Source organism: Tamandua tetradactyla, chromosome 20, assembly GCF_023851605.1.
Source record: "Tamandua tetradactyla isolate mTamTet1 chromosome 20, mTamTet1.pri, whole genome shotgun sequence".
NCBI classification, from domain to species: Eukaryota; Metazoa; Chordata; class Mammalia; order Pilosa; family Myrmecophagidae; genus Tamandua; species Tamandua tetradactyla.
In genome coordinates this window covers 39,746,993-39,772,707 of record NC_135346.1, presented here as the reverse complement: position 1 = coordinate 39,772,707, position 25,715 = coordinate 39,746,993, and the positions used below count along the sequence as shown (strand labels likewise).

General features: G+C 41.6%; 1 long non-coding RNA gene across 1 annotated transcript in view; it reads right to left on the bottom strand.

Annotated features, from left to right (window-relative positions):
- LOC143664561 (uncharacterized) overlaps positions 1-25,715 on the bottom strand; it is a 40,989-nt gene that overhangs the window by 2,261 nt on the left and 13,013 nt on the right. The window contains exon 3 of the long non-coding RNA XR_013166511.1: positions 22,687-22,798. This is a non-coding gene — a long non-coding RNA (uncharacterized LOC143664561). The remainder of the gene's footprint in view (positions 1-22,686; positions 22,799-25,715) is intronic.

The following is a 25,715-nucleotide window of genomic DNA, read 5'->3' as shown; positions in this document are numbered from 1 at the left end:
TCCACCCCGTCATTTATTTATTTATTTGTTTGTTTATTCATCACCTATTTGTTGATTGCTTAACATGTGCCAACCCTCTGCTAAGGGACTGAGAATATACTCTACTAGAAGGACAATGCAGAGTAGTAGTCAGAGCACACGTTCAGATCAGTCTGCCTGGGCTATGAACAAAGAAATTATACTAATATTGATAATATTGATAAAATTTATTGAAAGCTTACTCTGCACCCAGAGTTTTCTCTAAGTTTTTAATGTGCATTAATTCACTGACTCTTCATACATCTCTGTGAGGGTAGGTACTATTACTCACTTATTTTACAAATGAGGAAAATGAAGTTAAAAGCAAGTTCTCATAGCTAGTGAGAGGTGAAGCTAGAATTTGAACCATGACTTCAGGGCTGGGAGATTTAATCACTGCGTTGTGACAGGCGCTGCTAAAATCAATCAATCATCACTTGATACATCTTCAGTGTCCTAGTTCAGCCCCCTAATGACTGTGTAACCTTCAGCAAGTTAACCGCCCAGTGCCTCAGTTTCCTCATCTGTAAAATTAGGATAATAATTGTACTACTTCATATTGAAGAAATGAAGAGTAAAGGAAAAGTTGTACATATGCAGCACTTCCAGATACGGTTAGTGCTTATCGTTTATTTATTATCATTAGTTACTGTCTCCTTTTATTCTCTCTTGTATTCACTCTCTCTTTTCGGTAATGGCCATTGTGTAATTCATTGTTGTGATTATTTGAAAATGCAACTGTGATCATGTTATTTCCCTGCTGAAAACCCTTCAGGTTTCCCATTGCTATTCAGGAACATTCAAAATCCTAAGCACAGTTTTATCTAAATCCTCACTCCCTGGCCCTCTGTGCCCCAGCTATATAGATCTTCCTCTAACCCTTTATCCTCACCCTGCCATCTCCTGCCAATGGGACTGTGATGATTAAGTTCATGTATCAACTTGGCTAGGTTTTGGTGCCTACTTGTTTGGTCAAGCTAACTGTGGTCTGATTGTTATTGATTGTGAGCGTATTTCATGGATTTAAATTATTAGTCAGTTGATTGCATCTGAGGTTGATGACATCTACAATAAACAAAGGATGAGAGGAGTCTCATTCAATCAAATAAAGGCCTTAAAGGGAGAACTGATGCTTCCAGTCAGATTGAAGAATTTCCATCTCTACTTTAACCAGCCAACTTCTCCTGGGAAATATATCGAAACCTTCATCAGAGTTCTCCACTTGCAGGCTGCCCTACAGAATTTGGACTTGCTCATCCCCAAAGTTGCATAAGCCAATTCCTAAAATCTCTCTCTCTATTATATATATATCCTGTCAGTTCTGTTTCCTGTACCTCGACTAATGCAGGACCTTTGCACATTCTCTTCCCTCTAAATGTTCTTCCTTTAGTCCTCTTTCTTCCATACCCTTCAGCTCTCAGCTCAAGTGTCCTGAAAATTGTCCTTGACCATCCTGATTGTATCATGTCCCCCAGAGTCTCTCACACCACTTGGCATTATGCTTGGCATCTTTATTCTTATTTGTGTAAATACAAAGCAGCTCCAAAATTGCAGAGACCAAGCCTGGATCAAGCATGGATCCCCACCCAGTACCCACCTGTGTTGTAAGCTGTTTTCAGTAAATATTTGATGAATGATTGAAATGACAAAGAAGACATGAACAGTGCCACTTGTACAGAGGGGATAGGGAGTGGAATTCAAGAAAGGCTTTACCTGATTTGGGTTTTAAAGGATCTGTAGGAATTTTCCAGGAAGATTGAGGGAGGAGATAAAAAAAATCATAGCTATATATTTGCTTGAAATTTTTCTAGAAGTTATCAAGCTCCTGGAAGGAAAAGCACATGATTTTCATTTACTTCACTCTTCTCTTGTTCTGTAGTATCCCATGCTAGGCACAAAAATATAGCTGTTGAATGACAAATCAGTGCAACATCTATGATCCCAGCATGACCAGAAATAATTGATTGAGGGTCTTTCTTATGCACAGTAAGTGGTCAAAGTTAAGCTTGTGCTTAAAAGTGGACTGAAGAGCTGAGGTTTAAAGTATGTCCCATACTCCTTATTCTCCTTTGTTACAGAAACCGGATATTCCTGGCCAAAGCCCTTCTTAGCTGGGTTTCTTCATTTGAACCACAAAATACAGAAAATGGTTTGAGTAACTATTTTCTCAGTTCACTCCAGGGTGGTAAATAACTAGCACCATTCCATGGGCATAGGAGATAAGTTAATTCATTTCAAAGAATCAATGTCTTAAGACATCAGGGCTTCCTCTTCTCAAAGAACTTGGTTTAGGAAGAACTAGATTAGACAAGCACAGTTATCAACTAGGCAAAGTATCAAGAAGGTTGTAAAGGTCATGCAACTGTGTTGGCCGAACCACCAGAAGCGTCTAGTAAAAGCCTCTTCTACCACTTGGCAGTTCAACGTAAGTTAGGGGTAAGGGACAGGGTTCAGTGGAGGTTTCTGCCACAGCAGTCCACAATCCAAGTCTTCACGAGTAGCACAACAGAACCCCTTGCCCTCCAGTAATTGTCTCTCTTTAGGAAAGGCTTAAGGCTGATGGAGCCTGGGCATCAGGGCAATCTGGGTAGACTAGAGATCACTGAGAAGAGAGAGGGAGAGGAGAAGAGCATGTGAGTGGAAGGGAAAGGCAGGCCGAGGATATATGTGGTTCTCACTTTAGGGAAATTACAGGCAGAAGACAACTGTCTTCCTTTCCATTCCGTTGCCTCTGAGCACTGAGTATTTCCTCACCAAAAAAAAAAAAAAAGAGAGATCATGAGGACAGTATGTCAAAATATCAAAACACAATAACAAAACAAACAAAAACTCAAATGAATGTCAGCTCCTCAGTAATAGCTCATTCTGCCCAATGCATGGCACCCACCCCACTTCAATCTCTGTCTTCAGAAATCAGCCATTGCTTATCCGGTGTCTTATCTTCTATATCATGCAAATTTCTTGGTGGCAAGCAACAGAAACTGAATTGGATTGACTTATGAATAAAAAGAATTAGCAAAATAATTTAAAATGTTTCTGGTTAACAAGCCCAGAAACTACTAACCTGCAGGAAAATTCCAACTTGCTACAGAATTGCTACAAAGCAGTTTGGGCAGGAGAGCTGCTGCCTCTGGCCCTGAGCACTTGCTGCTTGCTGCAGCTGGGATCTCTGGACAAGGCTGTCTTGGGAGCATCCTTCTTCTACTCTCTGAAAAATCCACCTTGCTCTTCAACCATCCCTGCCAAAGAACTTTCCCCAAGCCTGCTTCTCTTCACTTTTCTATCTTTGGATGCCAGACCAGGAGTGGATACACATGATTGCCTGTATCTAGGCTCTGTGTGCTGGTACCCTCACTGCCAGGGAAATCTCAAAAGCAAGCTTCTGGTATTTTCTGATTCTGTAGTAGAAGGTGGCCCCTTCCTTCAAGTTCCATAAGTGAGGAATTCTAAAAGTACAGCAAAAGGCTTCATCAAAAATGATAATGAAAGTTTACTACCTCTTTCCAGTTAGACCAGTGGTTCTCAACCAGGAATGATTTTGCCTGCTTTCTTCCCCAGGACATTTTTGGTTGTCACAAATTGAGAGAGGCCAGGGATGCTGCTAAACATCCTATAATGCACCGAAAAATCCACCACCAGCCCCAGCACACACAGCACAAATAATTACCTGGTCTAAAATGCCAATAGTGCCAAAGCTGAGGAACTCTGAGTTAGACCGAAAGCTCCATGCTCCTAGGACCCTCTCTGGAGCTGTCACCATTCTGTCTGGACAACCTGTCAAAGCGGGGGCTGGAAGGGCAGTGCTGTATGTGTTGGACAGACAAACAAGGAAAGGGTACATGAAGAGATGCCCTTGATTTTCTACTGTTTTAACAGGAAAGGTATAAATAAATTATTATTCTTATTGCTTCTGACTTCATTCCCTCCCACTATGGCTTCTGACTCACAGCTATCCATGAAGCCTAACAAATACTTGCCAGATGAGTAAATTCAGGGTAAAAATCAAAGTCTGAAAAATACCACCGAAGTCCTAAATGATCTGTCCTTCTGTTAGCTCTCCAACCTCCTCTCTTGCTCCTCTTCTCCTTGCTCACTGAGTGCCCGCCACATTGACTGCCTTGCTTTGTTTCCAATGTGTCAGCCATGCTTCTGTTTGTGCCCTCCGCTTGGCCCAGAGGGCCACACGATTCACTCCTTCTCCACCTGTAAGTCTTTGCTGAAATGACCTCTTTCCAATTATGCTTACCCTCACCACCTTAGGTAAAAAGGTATATCAACCCCTTCCCCTGGCATTCCTGGTATCTTAAATTGCCCTTTGTCCCCCATAGCACTTACCACTTCTAACATACTACAGGAGTGCTGCTACTCCTGTACAGGAGCTGCTACTATATTATGTTTACTATTTATTCGATATCTGCCCCTCTAGGGTGGTGATTTTTATTGTCTTGTTTATGATATATGCCAAGTGCTTGGAATGGTATCTGACTCATAGTGGATGCTCAATAACTGTTTGTTGAATGAATAAACAAATGAGTCAGCCCCAACAGATGGGACAGACCAAAAATGCAAATAATCTCCCCAAAAGACTTTTTAAAGTTCACAGAATGACAGATACATCATGGTGTAACAGATTGTGCTGGTTTGAAGATGTTATGTACCCAAGAAAAGCCATGCTCTTCTGGTGCAATCTGGTGGTGTCAAGCCTATTGTTGGGTGGGACCTCTTAATTAGATTGTTTCCATGGAGATGTGACCCACCCTTTCAAGGTGGGTTTTGATTAGCTTACTGCAGTTCCCTTAAAGAATAACATTTTTGGGAAAGCTTAGACACAGATGTTTGGAGATGCTGAGAGAGCTGTTTAAAGCCAAAAGCCTGGAGAGAAGGAAAATGGTGGGAAATGTCCTGCACAGAGTATGGGTTGGAACATCTGGTCTTTAGACTTGACCTTTCTACTTTTCTCCCTACCAAAGAGGAGTTTGGTCAAGTGACCCCCAAGTGAGAATGATTCTGTGATTCTAACATGAGTTTCTGGGCTTCTATATATGCGGCTCTCTCCCCACACCCTTTGATCAGTTAATTCCTATTCACCCTTCATGTTTTGGCTTGCATCTTACTTCCTCAGTATGGTTACATTCTCTCATAGAGACTTGTGCATTCCTTTTATGGTATTTAGTACATCTGAAACCATTCTTTATCTGTGTGCTGTTTGATTAAAGTCTGTCTCTTCTCCAGGCTGTAATCTTCACAAAAAAACAGTAGTCTTGTGTCTTTTCCTTGCTGCTGTGTTCCCAGGACCTCACCCTGAAATATAGCAGGTGCATATCATTCTTTGTTGAATGAATGAATGAATAAAGGAAGGAAGGACAGAACCTTGGCTAGGAGCTCAAATGCCATTAATGTAAATTTGTTTCCCCTTCTCCCCTCACCTCACCTGGGCTATAGAAGACTTGGCCAAAAGCTTTTGGGGATGGTTTTAAAAATCAGATGAATTTAAAATTCTAATTCTAAAACTCTAAGACTTCTTAAGAGTTTCTATTTGCAAAGCCACTTTAGGTAACCATGCAGGAAACTTCATCTCCTGATGTTATTATGATTTCAAACTCTTATACCAAAGTGTTCTACACAACTCTGTCACTTTCTTCATCACACTTAATGCCATATACCTTTGGCCCATTTCAACAGTTTAGTCCACATAGAGATTCAAGGATGAAGGCTGGCTATGATCAAAGCAATTCAAAATCAGATTCTTGGGATGGGAAGGCAATTTCCCATAAAGAATATTCTAGTAATAGTAGTCTTATTGGGATAAATATTCAACCTCTCATGGTGACCACTTTTTTTTTCCATGGGTAGGCATCAGGAATCGAACCCGGGTCTCCAGCATGGCAGGCAGGCACTTTTAGTGTGGTAGGGTTGATGAGACTTGTTTTTTAAAACAATCAAATTACTTTATAGAGTCACAACTCAAAATTAGGTGATTGAGATAAAACCAGTTTTCATTTATCTGTTCTTAAAGCATTTGATTTGAATTTTTTGAAGTATTAATGGGATATTAAGCAGTAAATAATGCTACTTATTGATAAGTTCTTTTAGCCCACTAGGATGTAATTCAGAAGGATGGGGATTATGTTTCTTAGAATAATGACTGCTGGATTCCCAACCACAAGCACAGGGCCTAGAAGTCATGGATATAATAGCAAAACATTCTCATTTGCTCAAGCCAGTTCCATTTATTCAGATTGTCTTAGTGTGATTTTTAATAGCATCTCCTTTTACTCTGAAATGTCTTAATTTGAGGTATAAATTACATTGTCACCCAAGCAATACATATTTTTGTTACTATATCATGGATGAAAAAAAATGGGTGAATATATAAACAAATGAATCACGATGTGAGACATGGTGAGCTAATAAATTGGCTCTCTGGGAAAACAAAAACTAAAACAAAAACCTTGATTTGTAGTGTTAGCTGATTTCTGTGATGTAAATACTCCCACCGTGGCTAATTCAAAGCTACCAAAGTTACATCACTGAATGTGGAGTTGGAAAGAATTGCATGAGGTGGTACAACCCAACTCTACCACATCCCTACCCCAACAATCCTCAGTTACACATTTGTGAGACACCACATTGAACATGGAAATGTGGTTTGTCCCAGAAATGATAGTAAGCAAAATTTAATGACTGATGCTCTGGGATCACCAGTCTATCAGGATGGATGCTGGGCTAATCATTGTGGGTATGGATAATAAGTGACTGGGACAGTCAACTAGTGCGTCCAAATGTGATGCTGGCCTGGCCTTTTGGGAATTGAAGCCAGCACCTCGATCTCACCTACCCTGTGCACTCACTTACCAAGCTTACCTGACCTAGTTTGTCAAAGGTAGCACAAGGACAATAGCAATATGACTTTCTGTTCCTCATCACAGTCTTTTGGTGTTTCCTGGAATTTTGAATGGGAGTAGACCAGCTGTCTCCTATGTGTGGTGCACTTTCTGACAGAGGCTCCAAGGGGGTCACAGAACATTGCAGAGCCAAGCTAGGAACTGCTGGCTTGCCTACTAGATAACATTCCACAGTTTCTCTGTTACCTTGATGTGGAATTGAACTGTAGAGGAGTAAGACAATGTAAGCTAAAGGTATTCTCAATCTCTCTTTGATTTAGGTAGGAAGAAAAATGTTTTTTAAAATAAAATTAAACTTACTTTCAGAACCTCAAGTCTGCTGTTCTTAGAAGATGGGGTGCAAACTTTCACTTGCATCAAGAAATAGGTAAATGTTCAAGTAGATGAACACATTAGGTAAGGGAAGATAAGAACAAATCAGAATTATTCTTTGGCATCTTGAAGGGTGGCTGGATGAAAGTAAGTGAAGCTTTGATGCTGGAGTGCATACAATTTTCTCTGCAGGAAAAAAAGACTCAGTAAGCAGCATTTCTAAAGGTTTCCAAACTGCTTCAACAGCTGATTTCTCAAAGTCAAGGTCTTCATACAAGGGTCAAACTAGTCGATGGGAAAAGGTAGATGGAGGTGTTGCCAGTTCGGAGAGGATCTAATACGCAACTGGAATGGGCCATCACTTGTACTGCGGGAGTTGAGGGCATTAAGAGCTTTCACATCCCACACAAGCTGACTTCATGGGTGTGTAATATGTGTAGGTTTAATGTCCGCCCTTACTTTACTGCTTTGCTGTTGTTATCTTTAGATTTTTAATGACTTTTGAACAAGGGCTCTGCACTTTCTTTTTGCACTAGGCCCCCAAAATTGGTTTGTGTCTTCTCCTAAGTTCCTTTAAAGGAGTTGAGGTTATTCTTTTCAAATTGTACATCCTGAAGATCTAGAATTTACAATTATGTGTATCACAAGCCATCAAGTGATGAAGGAAAGGGCAATGGGAGAAGTATGCATTACATTAATCAGGAAGGACCATAGATTCCTTTATCTGTTAGCGAGGGTACATTTATCTGAGCAATTAACCCATGATTCATCAGTAGGCACAGCTGGGAAGAGCTTAGGGGCATTAGACAAGTTCATCAGAGAAACTAAGATAAGGAGTAGTTGGTGAAGGAAAGTCTAAAATATGAAATAGAGGAGAGACAAAGACCAATTTCCCAATGCTGTAAATGTTGTTGCATATTACTGCCCACGATTCCTTGAATTTACGTCCTTCTCTCTTTTCCTCCTTCACTCCATTTTTTTCATATTCTTAATCAACAAACTTTCATGCTAGAAAGTTAAAAGTGTAATGAGAGGACTAATGATAAATTACTTTGAAAGTTCAGAAGAGAGGAAGACATCACTTCTGGCTGGTGAGAAGGTACATTTGGAGGAATCAGCATTGTAGCTGGTTCTTGGGAGATGGGTGTGAATGGATTACAAGGTGATATATAGGAAGATTTCTAAGGAGAGAGGAAAATGGTAAGAAAGGCATGAAATAAAAAGTCTGGGAGTAACTAAAAAGAACTGTGCATAGTTTTGCTCTGTTAGAGCACAGGTTCCCACTGACAAGGAGCAGTGGGAGGTAGAACTTTCATTTCTCCCTCTATTGATTCTTTTCCTAAATATTTCAGGTGAATAGAAGCTGTGTTAGTGAGATTCAATTGTCAACTTGGCCAGGTGAGCATACCTAGTCTTGTTGCTGCGGACATAAGCCAGCAGTACGCGAACCTCATCTGTTGCCAATTACATCTGCAGTCAGCTAGGAGGCGTGTCTGCTGCAGTGAGTGATGTTTGACTTAATTGGCTGGTGCTTAAATGAGAGATTGCAATGTAGCACTGCTAAGCAGCTCGGCATTCCTCATCTCAGCACTTGCAGCTCAGCCCAGGCCTTTGGAGATACAGAAAAAGTCACCCTGGGGAAAGTTGTTGGAACCCAGGGGCCTGGAGAGAAGACCAGCAGAGACCATCCTGTGCCTTCCACGTAAGAAAGAACCTCAGTGGAAAGTTAGCTGCCTTTCCTCTGAAGAACCAACAAAATAAATCCCCTTTTATTAAAAGCCAATCCGTCTCTGGTGTGTTGCATTCCGGCAGCTAGCAAACTAGAACAGAAGCCATGGAATATAATGAATGAGGTGCTTAACCAAGCAACTGGTCCTAATCCACTAGTTTCATCTTGACCTTGTGCTGTAACATATCATAATTAGGACACAGTTACATTGTAGTAATGAACAACTTCCAAATCTCAGAAGCTTAAAAATATTGAGGTTTATTTGTCATTCATACTATATGTTTTCAGCAGATCAGCCAGAGGCTTTACTCCATGCTGTCCTCACTCAGAAATTGAGGCTGAAAAAGTGCTCTACTATCCAAAGCTTTGTTGGTTTCTGTGGCAGGGGAAAAGAAGAGCAAATCATATTCTGGTTCTTAAAGTCTTTTACCCAAAGGGGACACATGTCCCCTCCATTCACATTTCATTGGCAAGTACAAACCACCTGACCACACCTAACTTCAGGGAGCCAGAAAGATGAAATTCTACCATGGACCTAGCAGAAAAATGCTGCAAAAATGTGATGAATGACACTCACATATCACAGAGCATCTCCAGGTGATTTGTTCTAAGGTCCCCAAATAACTTCAGCCTATATATAATATGATTGGGATGAGTTGGGGTATTTTTTTTTACAGTTTATATTTTGATGATTTTATTATTTAAATTGATAATCAGATCTACTTAGATATTTTATGCAAACTTGAAAACCAATTTATTTTTAAAACTTTTCACCAATCAAAAAAATTAAAATTACCTGGAAACTGTTTGCATTCTCTCCCTCCCATCCTTCCTTTATTTCTCACCACTTTGCTCTGATGTTTACATCCTGAACCACATGATCAAGCATTGCTTATGTATTGCAATGGAATATTTTCTAGTTCAGGGATGACAGATGCACCATTACTTTGTCTCCTTTGCCCATGACAGACATCACTAATCCATCATTTTTTATTTTTATTTTTTTCCCTCTGAGATAGATTTGGCTTCAGAATCCTTCTCAATAGAGTGGTTCAGCTAGCTGCTGACAGTTGATAAGAATTTGTACATGGGATAAACCAATTACCCATCCTCTTATAACAGGAAAACTTGCTAACTAACACCCAGACCAGTTTCTAAGAAGCTGGTAGTATATTGGTGGGAAAGCACGTTATTCTTTCACATATTTATTGATTTGTCCATTCATTCAACAAGTATTTGTTCACCCTCTATTATGTACCAAACACTGTTCTAAGTACTGGGTGTGCTGATGACACGACAAACATGGTGCCTGCTCTATTGGAAGAAAACATTCTACTACTGTTAAGCATGATGATGAGTTTGTTATTCAAGTTGGGTAGCAAGAAATAGAAGTAAACTGTATGCAAGGTAGAAGAAGGGAAATTCAAAGCTGGAGAAAATGGATTTTGAAGAGTCAGTGGAGGAGCTGAGAGCCTGAGCGCTCCATGGGGATAAGCCAGAGAGAAAAAAGAAATTTCTGCAGCAGGAGTAACCAAAACTGTCCTATTTATCCTAAAGCTAAAATCAGTTGATCAACACTTATTTATATATTTACTAAGGCTTGATTTGGTTATCTTTTCGGGAGGGAACTACTTTTAGAGATTTAGTCATTCATTTATTTGCTTATTTGTTTATGTAGTCAATTATTTACTGAGAACTTACCATGTGTTAGACAATAGATGATTCTATAGGAGTTTAAATACAAGTAAGATGCAAATCCTACCTTCACGGAGTGCCCAGGCTGGGGCTTGGGGGGCTAAGCAGGGACAAGGATGATGACTGGGAAATAAATTAATTAAAGACAGTATATTAAGAATAAAAATAGTGGCAATAGTGCCACAGAAGAAGGGGTGATTGTCTCTGGTTGGCCACACAAGGAAGGCTTCGCAGAGGGCTGGAGGAATGAAAGAATTTTCCATAAGGAGGAAGAGGCCAAGGACATTTCAGGCAAGGGGAGGAGGACCTCAGGACAGAGGATGACAGCGAGGAGTGAGTCTGGGGAATTTCACAGAAATCATCAGCTTTGGCGTACTGGGCCCAAGGAGAGGAGATTGGGAAGATAAGTAAAAAGCCATGAGAATGAATGAATGAAGCTCTTAGGATGGGATGGGTTTCAGGGATAAGCAATAGGAGTGGGAGAACATTGGGAAGCCTGCGCAGTTCTCCTCTCAGCACTGAAATCACAGCACCCAGGATGCCACCCACTTCTGTTCAAAGAACCACTCTGATCCTAATTGTGCACTTGTCTCTCTTTCTCTTCTCCTGGACTCAGGCTTTCTGATTTCCTCTTCCCCGGCACTACAGCCTTTTGTCTTAAATGTATGAGACCATGACCGTTGCTAGAGGAAAGGATGTTCTTTCAAAAATCATCATAACTGCATTGAGATACTTTCTCAGTTGATAATATAAAAAGTTTCATCTTCATACCAGAGCCAACAGACTTCCACAGTGCCGGAACACTTGTGTCCTCAAGCCATTTATGGTTAAATTGTTAAGCCTATAGAATTTTACCTTTTTATCACTGTGAGGAGTTGGGCTTGACCTCCAGCAGTATTATCTTCAAGTCCCTTCCAGAGTACTTGGGCAGTGATGCTGAAGGCTGTATGTGTAGTTACTCTTTGTTTGCCAGTACAAAGATCCCTTGAGCTAATGCAATTCCTACGGGAATTTGTTGAAGGGACACTGTTTGTAGCATGTGCCTACTTCATTTTCCTCTCTCTTTGGGGAATGACTTTTTTTATTTTCTGGATCACGCATGTGGCAAAGCAATACTACATGCTCACTACACCATTTCCTCTTTCTTGGCATGCAGTAAAACTCCATTTCCCTGACTCTGTCTTTCTTGTAGCTAAGTTTGAACCCTCTACCTTAATTCTGACCAATGGAGTGCAAATGGCAGTGATGTAAGGAAGGCTTGGCTCTTAAAAACCTCCCTGATGACTTCCCAGCTCTCTCGCTCGGTGCTACAGCAACCTGGAAACCATGTGTTCTATGTGATATTTCTACAAGCATGAATGAGAAATAAAATTTTATGGTGTTAAGTTACAAAAATTGTGGGCTTGTCTATTGTGGAAGGCAGCATTAATTTCCCTAACATTACCTGGGGGAAAACAGGGTTTTTCCCAGCAAGTAGGAGTTTATTTCCTTTGTTCAAGAGACCTGCCCCACTGAGACCTTAATCTCAGCTCCACTTTCTTAGGGGAGGGAGTCTGATTGGCCTTCCATCAGCTGAAGCCGGGGAAGAGGTCACAGTGCAGAAATACGGCTTCTCCCACAGGAAATCTGTGGGCTGAAGGGGTGGAGAATCAACTCTTAGAAAACAGAAGAAACATTCTACATAGGGTGGGCCTGACAAACAGCCCACTAATATCTCTTTCTAGAATCTTTCTAATATACTTCCAAGGAGATTTAGGAGAGAGAGACCAACACTGAGCATCTCTGGAAGGTCCCAAGCTCCATTCTGCCAAGATTGACCTTTGCAGATTTTCTGTTAGCACAGAAATATAAGCAGAGTTCAAAAGGATCACTCCTTTCAAAAAGTCCTTCACCCCATCCCAGGCCTGAGGCTTTCTGGCTCTCTATGTAGTTGCCAAGGCGTTCTCTAGTTGTAAAGGGCTAAACAGAATCACACCATGAGGCTGTAATTCATTTTCAATAAGCCACTGAACAGCTGTCAGATGTTAATGAATTTGACTCAGCACCACCCAGGAGGTGGATTTTGTGGACAAGAATTGAAAAGCTTCCAAACCTATGACACAGATGGTCACACCCTCTGTTCCACACAGAAGAGGTTCATCCTTTGACAAAGGAGACTCCTAGACCACTGGGGCAGATACAAACCCTGGCTGTCCCCAACTGGTGCTGTTTTGAAAAGGCCTCTTGCCCATGGGGGCTCTGATGCTTTCTAAAGGCAAGTGAGTGTTTTCTGGTGTCACCCTCTACTGACAGGTATCTACAGAGGCAAACAGGTCAGTTTCACATGTGGCTCTGTAGAAAAACACTCCAAACCTTTTCAAAAACACCCCAAAACTTTTCAAACATTAAGTCCATGGCTGGACTTGATGCCAACCATGGGGAGAGCCAAGGGAGGGGGTGGCAGCTTAAAACATTTTTTTGCAAGAAAGAGGAGGAGATGACTGGCAAGACTAGCAAAGATCTTAATAAACATATAGATATTCCAGGAAGGGAGAGGCAGAACAGTTTGGAACACAGAGCCCTGCAAAAGGGGGCACATGGAATCTTCTCTGGGAGGACAAGGACCAGATAATAGTAAAACACAGAATATCTGGTGGGAACCCATGGGAGATGATGTTTGCGACTAATCCTATTTCTACTGCCAAAGTATTCATGAATATTTTCATTTCTCCATCTCCATTGCCACAACAACGTTAGCCTTCCTAGGCCACTGCAAGAACCTCCTGATTTGTCTCCGCTTTCTATCTCACCAACTTTCAGTCCACCCCCACTAGCAAGTCATGTAATCTACTTGAAATTAGATCATGAGTCTCCCTTGCCTAAAACTCTCCTAAGGTTTAGAACATGGTGGGCTCCTTATTGTGGTCATGAATGGCTGACCTTTGTTGGCTCACCATCCTCATTGTGCTTCATTCTCTCTTTACTCTCCACTTCCAACCTCACTGCCTCCTTTCCTGGAAGTCACCAAAGGTCTTCCCTCCACAGGGCTAAGGATCGTGGTGGGTTTCATTTTGTGTTGAGTCCTCTTTGCCTGCTCCTCTCTTTTGGCTTCAATATCACCTTCCCTGCTTCCCCATTTAAGCAGAACCCCCTTCCCTCCTTATTCTATATGGCTGCACTTTTTTTTTTGCTTCCTTTGCAATAATGACCATTCATGCAATTGATTATAATAAATTATAATTCATCATAAATGCTCTAGGGGCAAAGACCATGGTTGTTTCCTTCACAGGTGGACTCCCTAGCACCTAGCATAGTTCTAGGGGCTTGCCTTAATTTGCCAGCTGCTATGACAAATACCACACAGTGGGTTGCTTAACAACAGGGATTTATTGGCTCATGGTTTCAGAAGTTAGAAGTCCAAACTCAAGGTGATGGCAAGGTGAAGCTTTCTCTGAAGGGCTGCTTGCTGCCGTTCTTGGGGGCCTTTGTCTTGTATCTCTGCCTCCTGTCATATGGCCACTTCTCTCTTCTTGTGCTCCTCTGGTTTCTGCTGACTTCGAGCTTCCTGTATTTTTCTCTGGCCTCCTCTTCTGTGGATTACTGAGTCAATCGACCCAAATCTGTTGGCCACACCTAAATAGGACCTTCGAAGGTCCTATTCACAAACGAGTCCACACCCTGACTCACCTTAACATGTTTGGAAATGTTCTTTACAGATGATTCACACACAAAGGGTCACAGATTAAGATTAAGCACATATCTTTCCTTAGAGCATATAATTCAATCCATCACAGGACCCAAACATATTTGCTGATGAAGACAATAGTTTGACATTGGAGCAGAGTGGCTACAACCACAGGGCCTGGAGTCAGAAGGACCTGAATTGAACTCCTAACTCGGCCCCTTCCTAGCACTGGGACCCGGGGCAAGGGGCCTGTTCTCTAAGCCTCCACTTCCTTCTTTATAAAGGGGATAAAATTGGCACCTCCCTCTTAGACTTGGAACAGGGGGAGGTGACAGTACATAGGAAGTTCTCAGCTGGTGCATGGCATATAGTAAGTGCCCCAAAAATGTTGATAAGAGCACTGTGATTATTATTAATATTATTACTATTATTGTTATTTAGCTCCATTTAAGCACTAACCCAGACCCTCGTTGGAGAACAGTGAGCGGGCCCTGCTCCTGGTGTGTGTGTGTGTGTTGTTTTAGATCATGGTAGTGCAGAACCCTGGCCTTCTGTTCTACTCGTTTTACACCAGACAGCATTTTACCACAAAGAGCGGCTGCTGTTTCTCTAACGGCAGTCAAACGCTTAATGCTTCAATTTCCACATTTTATTTTATATGTAATTTAAAGCCCATGGTGCCTTAATTGTAAAATAGGCCTTATTAAAATAATAGCTTGAAAAGCAGTGGGGCTCCCTGTGCCGAGCAATGAGGGTTTTTAGCTTAATGGCTGTTTACTAGGATTTTAAAAAGAGACACAACCCAAACAAAGCTGTAAAGACATTTCCAGTGTGAGTGATGGGCCGAAGACCAGCTGATAATTAAGCTCCCCCTACCCCCGCACGATGTTTTTTTTTCTTCTGGTGCTGTCTGGAGCTTTTCTTAGAAATCCGAAGCACACCCTTTGCTGCTTTTATGATTGATGAGGCGGCGAGGATGCTTCAGTACGAGTAAGCAACACGGTGCTTTGATTAATGATGCTGGTGGGACTCCCAGAAGACCAGAGAGAATCACAGTGTTATCAGGAAAGCAGCTGAAGCTGCTGAGAGGGACAGCAGCTCTGGGAGCATGGAGACCGTGGAGCCGTCCATGGGTAGGGTTTTTAATCCAGCCCTACCCCAACCTCTCCTTCAGAAAGGCCAGAAGCTAACAGGGAGAGGACTGAGTGGCACCACTTTCCTTCAATTCACAAAACCAGCACTGGGCACAGTCAGGTTCCCTGGGAATCTCAGAGAATGAAAGACAAACCAGCTAGTGGGAGTTTCAGGCTCCATCACAAGTCATGATACATATGTTTTTAAAGGTGACCTTTCATAGTCAGGAACAGTCAAATAAAAGGATTTTAAGATGTGAGGAAAATAATAGCTCTTATCCATTGAATACCAACATTATAGGGAGTTACATCAAATCTTTATAATAACCATGAAGTGAGTGTTACTGTTATTATTCTGACTTTGTGGCTGAGGAAACCAAGACTCAAAAGAACGATGCAAATTAGAGGTCACATAGCCCATGAGCTGTGGAGTCAGGATTCAAAGCCATGGTCTTGTGCCTAAAGCCAGGCTCTTGACCACTTGGCAATCCTGAGCTTTCGAAGAGAGAGCCTCAGAGTTAAGGGAATGACATCCAACCATATTTGAGAACACCTGCGTCTGATAGGGACTTTGGGTGAGATGCTTACCTCTGCATCTCAGGCCCTTGAATATGAAATCAGTTATGCCCTGCCTACCTCACAAAGCTTTTGTGAGTCTCAAATAAACTAACACGTACAAATCCTCTTTGCAAGGTAAGGACCCCGATTCACGGCTGCAAAATTGTCAAGCGAACCGACGTAGAAAGGCATTCATAAAGCTAATCAACATTCAAAGCGCCACATAAATTGAGATTCCTGGCTCCAAAGGAACCTTATGAATGTCTAACTCCCAGATGTGTGACTTTGGGTGAGTCACATAATCTCCCTGAATCTCAATTTTTTGCCCAGTAAAATTAGATAATACCCATCTCTCAGCATTGCTGTCAGAATTCAGAGATATTACGTCAATGTCATAATGGTTCGTGAATGTTAGCTACCATTGATCTTATTTCTTTCATTTCTTTCCCTTCATGCTAGAGCCCACTCCTAATTACCCAGGCTGGCAAGACTGGGCTTGACGATCCTGTTTCTCTGGACCTTTGCTGCACTATAGAAGGAAAAAGGAAATAGGAGTCAAAGAGCGTCCCGAGGCTCGAACAGTGGGGTTTGAAAGTCAATACTCCTGTCATAGCCAGGCTCTCGGCTTCTCCAGGGAACGCCCATGGCGGTGTTGCTGAGTTTTGCAAGCTCTGCACAGATGAGTTTCGCGTTGGTGGGCAGTGCTGCCAAGAGGAAGGAGAGGAAGGGCTGTTTCCTTTTCAGGCCAGAGCGTCTGCAGCCCCCACTGTGAACATGGATTCAAGACTACGGCACTCAGATGGCCCCTGCCTGCTCTCCCCACTTCTGGTGGCCCCTTCCCATCAGTACAGCTCTTCACCCTTTCCAAAGTTTTTTCACATCCCTTATCCGGAGAGTTCACGGAAAAGCAAGGAAAGAAACATGACAGTTACCCTGGATCAGGCTGTGCCATTACTGCAATGGAGAATGGAAAAAGACAGTGGCAGCTCTCACAGAGTGGGGAACCTAACAGACTAGGGTTTGAATCATAGCTCCGCCAGTTCTTAGCAACATGATTGTGGGCAGGTTCCTTCACATCTCAGCTCTCTTTTCCTTCTAATAGGAAGCAGTTCAGCGAAGTGGTGCAGGGGCGGCTCTGGGGTCAGCTTTAAGGCTCTGCTACAGCCTAAACTGTGTATTCTTACATAATTCACTCATGTCTTTATTGGTGAAATGAGAGCAAGAGGTCTTCTGTGAGGACGGAAAGCATTAAAAATCCCTGTAAAGTACTCAAAGAAGCAACAAGCACTAAATAAATATTAGCTCTTATGTTGGTCAGAATGGGCAAGCTATGCTCTGGTGAAAGATAAACCTTGAAACCTCAGTGGATCAGCACAATAGCAGTTTTATTTCTTACTCAGGCAGTTTGAGCAGTTTCTCCTCTCTCAGGCCACTTGGGGATCTGGGATCTATTTCTTTTTTGGTCTTGCCACGTCCACCCAGGGCTTTCGAGTTCCCCATGGCAGAGAAGGTGGCACTGTGGCTCTTAACTCGCTCGGCCCCAAAGTGGCTTACAGCACTCTCACTCAACAGGGCTTCCCCAGTGCTGGCTAATCATCCCCATCTCATGGTGAGGGAAGCTAGGATAAGAAGAAAAGGACAGGGAGCACTTATGAAGTTGCATTGTCTCTGCAGCAGCAGTTATTTCTGTAAAGTAAGCTAACTTCCCAAATCGCACTGCTGTAAAAATATGGAATGACACAATGCATGTGGAGTGCCCACACCATACCTGGCACGTGGCTGCATCTGATACACCCTATGGCAATAGCTGTTGACCTGGGACTCAGTGCTGTCTGACTTATTTAGTGCAGTTCTGACTCAGATCAACCACTAGTTGTTCCAAATCATGGGTCTAGATGGGTCCCACATTCTCTCTGCAGCTCTGTCTCTCACTTTTATCAATGGGATCCCATGTTTTGGCACCCCATTGTCCTCTTCCAGTGCCTCCAGGGCACGCGGGACTCTCAGTTAGGACCGCAGCCTAACCATGCTCCTTACTGCGGCATTCTACCAAATAACGGTTTCCATCTTTGCTTGGTAGTGTTTTATATCCCCTCAGACCTAATAGAAACTCTGATCAATTTAAGCATTAACACCCCATTCTCTGTCTGCGCACTGTCCCCTGGTAACCTATATTCTAGTTTTCCACTCTCTGAGTTTGCTTATTCTAATTATTTCATATCAGTGAGATTATAAATACTTTTGCTCTTATGTCTGGCTTAATTCACTCAACATGCTGTCTTCCAGGTTCATCCGTGTTGTCACATGCATCAGAACTTCATTTCTTTTGTCTGCTCTCTGTTAGTTGTTACACACATTGTGGGGCTTTTCTAAACCTTATTTATGCCCTTTTCTTTCAAGGAATTGAATCTAATAAATTGATTAACTCAACCTAAATCTTCAGAGGATAATGGCATAACGTGCTATTTCTGTCTAGAAAGTTGTGTGGCTGAAGATGTTCCATCTTAACCCAGAGTCTTCTAATTCCTGAAGGTGGGGCATCAAGCATTCATCCTCCTCTGTAGATGCCATTTTGAGGCAGGCATAGGTATTGGACAGTGCCTCCAAATCATAGCTCATAGGTAATAGATTTCCATCCAAATAAAAAGGCTGATCTTTCCAGCCTCATTGGTAATATACAAAATGTGAATCACATGGATTCCCTCAAATGAATTTTATTTCTATGCATTGTAGCTTTGCAGCTCCCATTCATAAACTACAGATTCCCATGCGTGTGTGTGTGTGTGTGTGTGTGTGTGTGTATATATATATATATATATATATATATATATATATCTTTAATCCTCAAAACCAGCATTGTGATATCACGATGATTTATCTCCATTTTCCCAGGCAGATGAGGATACTAAGGTTCCGAGAGATTACTATGACTTCTCCAAGCCACACAGCAAATACCAGAGAAGGCATTTGAATGACTTTAAAAATTCATGCTATCATACTATAAGAGGATGTCACAGAAGAGAGTTACCTTATAAAGTATGTAAGAAGCAGGTTGCTTTTCTCAAAGAATTCCAGTAGTATCTTGTGCTGGTTTGAAAGGAAGCATGCCCCCTAAGAAAAGCCATGTTTTAATATAAATCCCATTTCTTAAAGGTAGAATAATCCCTATTCAATACTGTATATTTGAAACTGTAATGAGATCATCTCCCTGGTTGATGTGATTTAGTTAAGAATGGTTGTTAAACTGGATTAGGGGATGCAATGTCTCCACCCATTTGAGTGGGCCTTGATTAGTTTCTGAAGTCCTATAAAAGAGGAAACATTTTGGAGAATGAGAGATTCAGAGAGATTCAGAGAGAGCAGAACGATGTAGCCATGAGATGCAGAGAGTCCACGAGCCAGCAACCTTTGGAGATGAAGAAGGAAAATGCCTCCTGGGGAGCTTCATGAAACAGGAAGCCAGGAGAAGATGCTAGCAGATGATGTCATGTTTGCCATCTGCCCTTCCAGCTGAGAGAGAAACCCTGACTGTGTTCGCCATGTGCCTTCTCACTTGAGAGAGAAACCCTGAACTTCATTGGCCTTCTTGAACCAAGGTATCTTTCCCTAGATGCCTTTGATTGGACATTTCTTTAGACTTGTTTTAATTGGGACATTTTCTCGGCCTTAGAACTGTAAACTAGCAACTCATTAAATCCCCCTTTTTAAAAGCCATTCTGTTTCTGGTATATTGCATTCCAGCAGCTAGCAAACTAGAACATATCTCAAAGTGGAACTTGAGCAGCTGATGGAGGGGATAGGTGAGGGTGAGGCCAGGCTGCCAAGATTCTGGGCCCTTGTCTTGCTTCTGCCAGAGAAACTTCACTTTTGTATTGGGTTTTCTCATAAACAGTTTGTTTGAAATGTGCTTTACTGCTTAAGTTAGAAAGAAATAAATTAAAAACAAAAGGAAAAGAAAAGAGAAACGAAAATTACAGTTGTAGAGCTGTGGCCTCAATTTTAGGAACTGGACATTAAGGCCAAGAGGTGTCTCCTATAACTTTTAGTGTGAACATGATCATACTAAGTTATAGGAGACAGATTATGTTTTAGAGCAAGCATCTGCAACCTTTCTCTTTAAAAGGTCAGATAGTAAGCATTTTAGTCTTTGCAGGTCAAATAGTCTCTGAGGCAACTATTCAACTCTACCATTGTAGTGAAAAAGCATCCTTAGACAATTCCTAAACAAATGGGCATGCTTGGCTTCCAATAAACTCTATTTACAAATCAGGCAGTCATGGGAGGGCCAGATTTGGCCCTCAGGCCATAGTGTATGGATATCTGATTTAGAACAAAGGATTCTTGACTATTTGTTTAGCACTTACTTTTTCTGCAGAAGGCAGCTGTCTCCTTAAGGACAGATGAACTGTATATGCCTGTTGTTTTTTTAATAGATGAAAAACAGAAGATCAAAGTTGGAAGGGGCATGAGTGCTTTATAAAACAAAGCACGGATAAATAAGGGGAAAGGCATTAGGTATATTAGTGGTTGGGGGATGCGGGGGCCATTGGAGGATGAAAGGGAAAATATATATAAGTGATTTAAAGAAAGGGTCTTTCCCTAAGGATGATGATAATGTACCAAGAATTGAGGTTTGGGGCCAAAATGACTTTCTGCACCTAAGATCTAAAAGTAAATAGCATGTTTCAGAAGCAGATAGAGGCGATGACTGCTCAACATTGTGAAAAATAAATTAATGATTAAATTAAATAACAAAAACATGAAAAAGGAATGGTGTGGCCCATAAAGGACCTGTGTCTTCCTCTAGCTCATGGACTGCTAAAGATTTCCCTTGGATAAGTCAGGAAACTGACCGTGATGCCAGGCAGCAGTGTGGTGTGATTCTCCTGCTTTGGTGTCACACCTTTTCTTGATTCTCAGATTCTTCAGGCCTCTGTTTCCTCACCAGTAAAATGTGGATCATCATATGTAACATTTAGGATGGATGTCACCATTAAATGAGATTCTGACATGAAAGCTAAGAATCTAGGAAGTGTTTACAAACAGTAGCTTTAAACATCATTATTTCTTAGAAGCCTAAAATTTTTATTCCTTTACTCATCTGTCCATCCATCCATGCATTCATTCATTTATTCAACATATACTGAAGTCCTGGTATATTTCAAGCAGTAGAAATGTATCTGTTTTCCATTGCTGTGTAGCAAACTACACTCAATATTTCGTAGCTTAAAACAAAAAGCATTTATTATCTCACAGATTCCGTGGGACAGAAGTGTAAGGGCAGCTTAGCTGGATGTTTTGGTTCAGGGTTCCTAATGAGGTTGCAGTCAAGACATGGACCGAGTCTGCCGTCATCTGAAAGCTTGACCATAGCTGGTGAGATGGCTTAGTCACATGGCTACTGACAAGTGGCCTCATCTCCTTCCCACGTGAATGTCTTTATGAGGTGGCCACTGTCTCTCCCTCCCTCTCAGGTCACCCAGAGCAAGTGATTTGAGAGGGAGGGAGAGACAGTGTATACCTAATCCCCAAGTCACATATTGTCACTTCATCTTATTCTATTAATTAGAATAAAGTAACTGAGTCAAGTCCATGCTCAAGGAGAGAGTATTACATAAGAGCATGAGTAGCAGGAGGTGGGATCATTGAGGGCGATCTTGAAGGCTGGCTGCCATAGTGCCTTAGCATGAGCTCTGAGGATACAGTGATGAATTGAAGGGCCATTAAATTAGTCTAGTAAGAGAGAAAGACATATGAAATTATGCAAATAATAACCAACTAGGATAAGATAATGAAGGAAAAGACACAGGAAGTTATGAGAGGCATTTAACTGGAGCACTTGACTCAGATGGGAGTGGAGAGGTCAGGAATGCATTTATGAGAAGTTCTCTTCAGTTGAGACTTGAAGAATGAGTTGTAGTGAGTGTTAGGTCAAAAGACAATGGCTGCCTTAAAATGTGAAACATAAAGTTACCATATAACCCAACAAGAGAAATGAAAACATACATCCAGGCAAAAACGTGTTCGTGAATGTTCATAGCATTATTCATATTAGCCAAAGAGTGGAAACAATCAAATATCCATCAACAGTTGAATGAATAAACAAAATGTTGCATACATACACAATGGAATATTATACAGCAATAAAAAGGAAAGGAATATTGATGCATGCTACAGCATGGATGAACCTGGAAAACATTATGCTAAATGAAAGAACCCAGTCACAAAAGTTTACATATTGTTCAGCTCCATTTATATGAAATGGCCAGACTAGGAGATAGATTAGAGACAAGAAGTAGATTAGTGAAGGCGTGAGGCTCAGTGGGAGTGGTATGGTGTGGGGGGTGAGGGAGTCTATTAGATGAAAGTAGGAAGTGATTGCTAATGGGTAGGGGATTTCTTTTGAGGGTGATGAAAATGTTCTAAAATTGATTGCGGTGGTGATAGCACAATGCTGTGAATATATTAACATTGTGGTTTGAAACTATATATACCCCAGGAAAGTATGTTCTTAAAGGTAATCCATTATGTGGGTGTGGACCTATTCATTACAAGTAGGATCTTTTGGTGAAGCTGCTTAAATTAAGTTGTGACCCACCTACTTCAGGTTCTTAATCCTCATACTGGCATCCTTTACAAGAGAATGAAATTCAGATAAAGAGAGAAACATACCTGGAAGCAAGAGACTGAAAATCATGAAATCCAGAAGATAAAGGAGAGACCAGCAGACGCTGCCATGTGCCTTGCCAATTGACAGAAGAACCAAGGATCACCAGCAGCCCACCTTCAGAAGAAAGCATCACCTTGATGAATCCTTGATTTGGACATTTTCACAACCTCAAACTATAGGCTTGTAACTAATAAATTCTTGTTGTTAAAAGCCAGCCCATTTTATCGTATCTACTTTCAATAGCCTAGCCAATTAAACAACTAGTAACTACTGAATCATACACTTTACATGAGTGAATTGTATGGTCTGTGAATTATATTTCAATAAACCTGTTTTTAAAAACATGGTTGGAAAAGCATCGCATCAGAGGAAATAACTCCAATGTAAGAGAACATGGTGTATAGAATACACAAAAAGCAGGTCAACATGGTGGGAGCACACAGCTGGGAGGAGAAGGTAGAGGACGAGGCAGGGAGCAGACGCTGCAGGCCTTGGCAACCCCTTAAAGGAAGCTGGTCCTGCTCATGAAGGCAACAGGAAGCCACTGAAGTATTTTAAGTGGGGAGTCACCTGAACATATTTGAGTTTTTCAAATTTGATATAACATGTGCTTAATAAATTAAAGCTAATCTTAATATTGAGTAGGATTAAGAGGGCAGGAAGAGCCACAAGAACCTTATTTTTCATCATTTCCTCCTAAGAGTCCAGGCCCCAAGGCTTTAAGATGGTGCTTGGGCCAAGTCACTAGGATGACATGCTTTGTTTCATGTGCTTTTCATCCACCCTCTTGAGTCCTAAATGAGGGACAAGTCGGACATGGCCACCTTCAGGTGTTGACCTCATGATGCAGGGTCTTTGGGATTCTGGGCTTCACTGTGCTCTTTATTCTACTTCAGATGGCAAAGTAAAGGAAATAGCTGGTAAAATGTTAATTCCACCTCATTTAAGACAGCTTACATAGGTGTGGTGCGCTCGTGGCCTCTACAGGAAAAGTTGATTTCAAGTCCTGGCACAACGGTTAGCTGATTCACAAAAGATGTGAGTCTCCATTTCTTCCTTGCACATCTGTCCTGTCTGCTTTTAATTTGGGAGCACCAGTTTTAATTTAGCTGTAGGAGTGTAAACTCCATTTCTATGGCTACAGCATGATATACTTTGTGGAATAGAAGCCAAATCCAACTCTTAAGTGATCGATGGCCGGTGACTAGCTGAGAAGTGCTCCATTGTGAACACTTTCTATGGCAATGACATTGTCATATCAGCTGGATCCCAAGCGAGCCTGCTGGGCTGCTGCCCATTCAGATCCAGGCCTCATCCTTATCCCCCAGATTCATTTTAAACATGGAAAGTCTTTCCAATCCAGACCTTGCCTTGTCCCCCACACTTCCCCTGGAGATTGTGGCCCAATCCACAGATTTCCTCATCTTTGGAAGTCAACCATATCAGGAAGGAGGCTTCAGTGTTAGGGGTTGTTTTGTTCTGGTGAAAAGGACACTCTTGTCATCACATTTAAAAACCAATTTTTAAAAATCTCACTCAAATCCAATAATTTTTTTATATGTGTGAGAAAAAAAGCAGGCCTAGAGTTGCATAACCCCTGTGGCTTAAGAAATCTTTTTCACCATGTGTAGACTTTGTGGGGTTGGATTTTTGGAGAGAGGAAAAGGGAGACGAGGGAAAAGAGGGAAAGTGACAGAAAAATCATTCCTCCTCCCAGCTAAAAGGTAATAAAATAAATAAAGCTTCCATGAGTTTGGAGTTTTCTGGGTACAGAGGTGCCTGGTATAAAATCCTGTGATAACTTGATTTTTTTTAAAGAAATAAAATTAATTTTATTTAAATCCATCTGTCTCAGATCACCATTGTTTCCTTATCACCCATCATGGAGCCTGACATAAAGTCAGTTTTAACTCCTTTTTTTTTTGGTTGGTCCAAAAGCATTTATTAGAACTTACAATTAGAAAGCTGCAGCTACCTTGCATGGACAGTGAGACTGCAAGTTCCCTCGAGTATTTCTGCACCTATGGCTACCACTTTATAGATTATATATGGTTGGGGGACAAAAGTAGCTAAATACAGAGGCTTGTTTGCAAGTTTTGGGAAAGTATCTGGGTATGTGCTGTTTTTTTCAAAACAAGATGCACTTGGGGTGGGCAGCGTTCAAGGTTACAGTAGCCAAAGTTGAGCGCGCTGCTTACAGGGAGTTACCCCAGAAGGGATGCCTGGGGACCAGGGCAGGGGTGAGGTCAATCCTCAGTCGATATCACATCCCCCTAAGCAGCCCTTATAATATCACAGGCCCCTGTTCCACAAGAGGCCCCGCAGAGCCACAGACACTGTGAAAGAACAGCTTATAAGACTGGTTTCTATCAATTCTTAAGAAGCATTGGAAGCAGAATGTGCACCAACAATATAACAAGTGCATAGACTAAGTCTAATTTAATGCCTATCTTGTAATATCTAAATCATAGATTACTGAATGCTTACCATGTGCCCAGCAGTGCTACAGGCCACAGGGCATGGGAGACAGAACAAATGGAATTTATGGGCAGTCTAGAAGGGAATAATCATAAGTCTAGAAGGGAATAACCTTGGGGCTAGCTAGTCCTAAATCCTGGCTCCACCACATACTTACCATGTGGCCATGAAAAAATTATTTAAGCATCCTAATTCTCAGTTTCCTCAAATTTAAACATGGACAATAATTGGACCCACCTCATATAGTTGTTATGAGGGTTACTTAAGGTAAAGAGTATGTGATGCTTAGAAAAGTGCCTAGAATATAGAAAATGCCCAGTAATGGTAGCTATTTTTATATAGTTTGCAAATGGTACATGTCGGCCTTATGCAACAGCTCTTGCCCTGGTTGTCCCCAAAAGTTCCCTGAACTGCCACCTTTATTGCACACACATTTGGTTGCCAATTCCTTTCTCAACTTCTAATGAGGCCAACATCGCACATTCCTGTTGGATTTACTTCAGTGTGAAGACTCTTATTGAGTACTGAAACTAAGGAGGGTTTTGTGGAAGTC